Raw genomic sequence first — 6,210 nt, 5'->3', positions numbered from 1 at the left:
TACAAAAGGCGTTTGAAGAGTAGTAGTTAAAAACTTTGTGCCACTTGTGTTTAGAAAATTCGTTCTCAGTGCTATTATGTACTTGGTACTCTGTTAAATGTGCCGAGACTTGATACAGGAGCCAAACCTTGCAGAAAGGTTTTCACACAAGCGTTAGTAGATAGTGACTCCCTCTGGAGTTTCAAACTTTAAAAGATTTGAGAACTGGCTTTCTTTAACTATAATTGTACTTCCTAAAATCTTAATTCTTCGTTGATGTGCTTGCGTTGTCACAGTTTAACTCAGTGGCCTAGTATTAATAGTACCTGGACTAAAAACTTTCTCCCTGATATTCTAAAAAGCCGACATTTTGGAGACCGTGGCTGGTAACAAAATACAAGCTTATTATTCCAGGGCTGATAACAGTAACCTGTAACTGCTATTAATGCTGTCTCTTTACACAAGTAGCGCCATCACAGAATTCGGAGAGAAAAGTTCTTCTTCGAACGGCTGTTCACTTCTGTACTTCTGTACTACATTTGCTTTTGTTTAAATTAATTGTTTAATACCAACAAATAAGTAATGAAAACAACAACAAACTTGACTTTCAACTTCTCGCGGTGTAACAATTCATTCATTACATTTCGCGCATGCAGCCTCGAAACCATTATTTCTTCGAATTGATATTTCGTCCACGTATCTTCTAGTTAACCTACAATGTAAATATCAACACTAATGATCAGTTAGAAAGCGCGGGCTTATATGCTTCACCGCGGCAGTACGCGCCTGCAAATTACAGACGCTGGTCGGCAGCAAAGAGGTACGCTTACATACATTCTTGCATGGATAAGAGAATCGAATGTCTGTACGCCTTCGCCACAGGCGGCGCTTACGTAAGCGTATCTCTTTGCTGCCGACCAGCGTCTGTAACTCGCAGGCGCGTATCACATCGCCGGGGTGGAGCATATAACGCCGCGCTTGGCACCTTGATGTTGGTCTTGTGACTTACTCTGATGATGTAACTGGAAGTAATTGCGCGGCTGCATGCCCGAAATTTAATGGGTTAACAACATTCTTAATATGAGCGTGAACAGTCATCTGAAGATGAAACTGAATAAACTATTCTCGGTCTTCAAACCGCTTCAGTCCGAATTAAGTTCTCTAACTTTAGACGGCTACCTCTACCGACATCGTTGTCAAGTAGAACTGACTGTCCTATAGCGGTAAATAGATACCATTATTAACCTTGGACGACTGATGTTTCTTCGTTGCCAGATCATCTTGTAGAAACTTTCTTACTGGCGCTGAGAATCAGTCAGTTCCCTGAGTGGCATTTAGAAAAAAGCACTTACTTCCTAATTTGTCTCATAATTTTTCCAGTGATGCGGTGAGCAGCGCTATTCTGAAAGTGCTATCAGACCACTGTGTCAATTTTTTAGATCCAAATCAGAGATACGTTACTCCATTTTTGAGCGTGCTTGGAAGCGACTCGCCTTGAGACTTGCTGAAAGGTTGTCAGCCGAAATATCAGAACGTAAATCAAAAATATCCCAGATGCAGGCTCGAAAAATGATGGAATATTCTATCCGTCGGGAAAACTTCAAGAAACACATAGTGTCGGATGTACCCTGATGGTTTCAGTATCAACCATGGTGAATGGCGAGAACACAGTCCTATACACGAGTGCTGTTTTTTTTTTTTTTTTTCATTTTCAACCTCTACAAGTCTCGAAATGGAAACCACAGTGAAAATAAACTGCAACATTTAGCTGTACATTCCAGCTATTTCTTTACATGGTCGCCGCTCCGACTTAGATATTATTTGTCGTAAAGTGATAGCAACTTTCAAATGCCGTCGTCCTAGATGGCAGCCTCCTGTGCTGTCCGGCACTTTCCTACGCTAGTCTGCAGCTAGTTGTCTAGCACAAATGCTGTCCGCATAACAAGCCATTCATGAGATAGAAGAGATGTAGGTCAGAGGGAGCCGAATCCAGTCTATATAGTGGGTGATCAAGCAGTTCCCATCGCGAACGCTGCAGGAGCGTGTTCGACCAGGAACTGTCATGAAGAAGAAAGGCATGCCAATTACGTTATATGCGCTGAATGAAATCAGGCGAAACTCCTTAGTAAGACTACAGGCATGTCAGGAGACACTATTTTCTAGGGATTTTACGTGACCACTGGATGCTCAGAACTGACGTCTGCTGAAAGCTCCATCAGATTTTTGCTGTGGTTTTAATTTCGTGACCAATCAGGAGTTTAAGAAAAATAGCCCTCGTAGTGATAAGCCTGCAGTTAGGGTGCTACAAGCTTTATTGCATGAAATCGAATCATGCATTGAAACATTTATCTTCATAACTGCAACTTTAGGCTTTTTATTACAGGTGATCAAAAAGTCTCCGTTTGAGGGTATTGCTGCAGCGTGTATAATACGTAGAGCGATATCGATGCAGCTATACAAGCACCAACACGTAGGCAAGATATTAGTGTGTCATTAGTGTCTCTCTGACGTCCTTGTGATGAATCCGAAAACGTGGATGTTATTACGAAATGCGTCCAAACGGAGAAACGTGGTTTTATTCTTTTCTTGGCTGCCGAAGGACAAACACTTGTAGACATTCATAGGAGAATAAAGAATGTGCACCAGGCAACACGTCTGTCGAAAACCGCCCCAATGGAACGGTTCGCCAAGTTCCATGCTGATCGCGGTTCGACCCTAGACGCCGGTCGATCCGAGAGACCAGCCTCATCATTTACGGACAACAAAAGTTGAACGGTTGATGATGTGGTTGGCGTTGACCTGCCCCCAACCGTTCGTGCGCTAGCAGAGGATCTTGATGTCAGCTTCGGAAGAGTGCAACACATTATCTAGCAGGAATTAGGTTACCGTAACGTCTGCGGCCAGTGGATACTCAGAGAGTTGAATGTCGAACAAAAACACCAGGTGGCTGTTTGCCTGAAGCGCCTGATGCATTTCAGTGTCGAAGGCAAGATGTTCGTCGAGAACATTGTTTCAGGCCGCTAATGGGAACCGTAGTCAAAATCGTCGACGATGCAGTGGTGTTAACCATCGTCCCCTCGTCACAAAAAGTTCAAGAGCCATCTGTTGGAGAGCTGTGCTTTGGCGGATAGAGCCCTTTGCTTATTGATTTCAAGGTACTTGATGTCTCCTTCACTGGGGAACGGTAGTAAATAACGTCGGAGAAATTACGGCATGCAGTTATGGCGAAACGTCCGTAAAATCTGTGGCAAGGCTACTGCTTCATCATAACGCCCGCCCCATAACGCAAATGTCGAAAAGAAGAAGTTACGCCAACTCAAGCGGAAGACACTGGAGCACCTGCCCTATAATCTTACTCTCCCTATACGATTACCACGCTTTCGGTGCCTTAAGGAGGAATGTATGTAAAGTTGGTCAAAAATTTTGAAATATTTTTGCCAGCAGATAGAATATTACAAATAATGCTTCAGTTTTGAGAGTTTGGTCCGTGCTACAAATGGCGTAAAAGTTACTTTCTTTCAACCAATGTGCAATGCCACGCCCTCTTTTGTACACGAGTCTCTTCTTGTTTGCGATATTTTATTATTTCCTGCCATCAGAGGAGACATCTGTAGAGTATAGAAGCCTGTGAACCAATTTACAATGCGATTAATTGGAATTTATTAAAGAAATGCAAACACGAAGGAACACAAAAACCGAACAAAAGCTTTAACAAAATCTATTAGAAGAGACACCCAAAGACAGTATTTTGCCCATCTACTATTGTTAAAACACTTTGCATGTCGTGTGTTCTATGATGGTAACTCTGGAAGAATCACGACCGTTATGAGACCTATTAAAGAAGACTGATGACGTTTGTATCTCCAATGTCAATATATTGCCAAAAGAGCACGCCAAAAGTATCAGACTATAAGATAAGAGCTGCATGATGTCCAAGATACAAAAATGTATACTTGTGACCAACTTTGAGGTAACTTGTTTCTGGCATGAATGCCAGTAAAGTCTTTTTTTCTACATTTCCCATAACTTTCTTTCATCAGTGTCTGAAACATAGAAAATAGAAAGGTGAAATTTTCTACAGACTTTGCACGTTCTATAACACAGCTTGCTGTGGTATAAAAGTTTGACAAGAGCAGTACTGTCTCATTTAAATTTTTGCGAAATAAAAATTTCTGAGTGTCACACGCATAAATAAAACAAGGACTGTTACTAGAGTTCTAAGACTGATATTGAAACACGTACACAGATTTGTTTGTTTAATTGTTAAAAATAGGGTAACACGTTTTGGAAGTGATAAGTAAAGTAACCTCTGAGAAAATATTCCTCCTGTTATGGTATGTGTTCTGGATTATCCAGCAACGTCCTGGTCAAATTACTTGACAAAAAAAATTTAAAAAGAAAATTCACTTTATAGCCAATAATCTGATGAAAACATGTGCAAAATATGGTTCAATCATCCCTCAAACAGTGAGAGTTACGTTAGCTTGTATGCTACTGTGTGCCTTAAAAAGACCTTGAAGGGTCGAAGATTCCTGTCGGACGAGTATGTGCAGAAGGCAGTAACGGACTTCTCACGCAGCAGAAAACGCTGTTTTACCAAACTGGTATCGTCAACCTGTTGCGTCGGTGGGACGATTGCCTCGATGCTCATGATTATTTTACTTGACTGGCGTACTCATTGCGGACTGTATAGCCTTCGAACGGAAACTTTTTGATCGACCCTTGTATGTACTGATGTAACTGTAACATTGGATGTAATGGGAACCATACAGCTAACCAGCTCCAAGTGAAAGGTTATTCAAGCTTTTACCTAGGTTTCGACAGATGTAAATCTGTCTTCCGTTGTAGAAATAATAATACCTAAAAATAGAACATATTACAAGCAGTACGTGGAAGTCATATGTGCAGCAAAAGGAAACACGAAAAACTCAATATAGAGCAATTTTAAATTAAACTTACATATTATATGATGTGTGGAAAGAGAAATGAAGTCATAAGGCCTAATCAGCAATAAAATGATCCATATAAATGCTATGGTATAGCCATAAGGCCTAGTCAACAGTAAATTTGTAAAATCTAAGGCAGACGTGCATCATTCACTCAATCTGACAACTAACAGTCCAAGACAAGTGAGCAGGAAACTTACGCCCAGGTCTGCTCTCAATCGAAGCAGTGCCAACCACAAGAGACACCTGCCATGCTAATAAACATGCGTTAAAAAGAACATTACAGAAACAGCAAAATAATAAAAATTATAAAGCAGCGTATAAAGATACAGAAATAGTGAACAAAACTATAACGCACAGTGATAGTGGATAACGACATATTTCGTCTTTTACAGAAATAACATTACGAAATAGAGCGGGTCGATATAGCTGCTACGCCCAATTTAAGAACAGGGCGAAAGGTATCGAAAAAATTTCTGCTTTATGATCACTAAGAGAAAGGTTCCTGTAGTTGAAACTGTGCGTAAAAAGTTGAAACTCCTCCAGCAAGTCCAATCTAAAACGTTTCACTTCCCTAAGAAAAATATATGCGTTTTATAATTTTTGCTATTTTACTGTTTCTGTAATGTTCTTTTTAGTGTAACATTATTAACATGGCAGGTGTCTTTTGTGATTGGCACTGCTTCTTATGTGAGCGCCAAATGGGCGTAAGTTTCCTGCTGGCTTCTTGCTTGCCTGTTTGCCTGAATGATGCACGTCTGTCCCATATTTTGAATGGATCGTTTTAGTGTTGTCTATGCCTTAGGACTTCGTTTATCTTTTTGCACAATTCCTAACACAAAAGTTTAGTTTACATTTCCACTATATCAAACTTTTTATGTTTCTTTTTGCTGCACATTTGACGGAAGAGAACTGAAGAATTTGAGATGTGATGATACAGACGAATGTTTGAAATTAGGTGGACTGATAATGTAACGAATGAGGAGGTTCTGCGCAGAATCGGAGAGGAAAGCAATATGTGGTAAAAACTGATGAGGATAAGCGGCGGGATGATAGGACGTCTTTTAAGACATCAAGGAACGACTTCCACGGTACTGGAGGGAACTGTAGAGGGCAGAAACTGTAGAGGAAGACAGAGATTCGAATACACCCACTAAATCATTGAGGACATAGGGTGCAAGTGCTACTCTTAGATGAAGAGGTTGGCGCAGGAGAGGAATTCGTGGCGGGCCGCATGAAACCAGTCAGAAGACTGGATTTAGTATACCCTATTTCTAAGTGTTAT

The sequence above is a fragment of the Schistocerca nitens genome, chromosome 1 (genome assembly GCF_023898315.1).
Source record: "Schistocerca nitens isolate TAMUIC-IGC-003100 chromosome 1, iqSchNite1.1, whole genome shotgun sequence".
Taxonomy (NCBI): Eukaryota; Metazoa; Arthropoda; class Insecta; order Orthoptera; family Acrididae; genus Schistocerca; species Schistocerca nitens.
The sequence above is the reverse complement of the archived record's forward strand: the minus strand, read 5'-3'. Positions refer to the sequence as shown.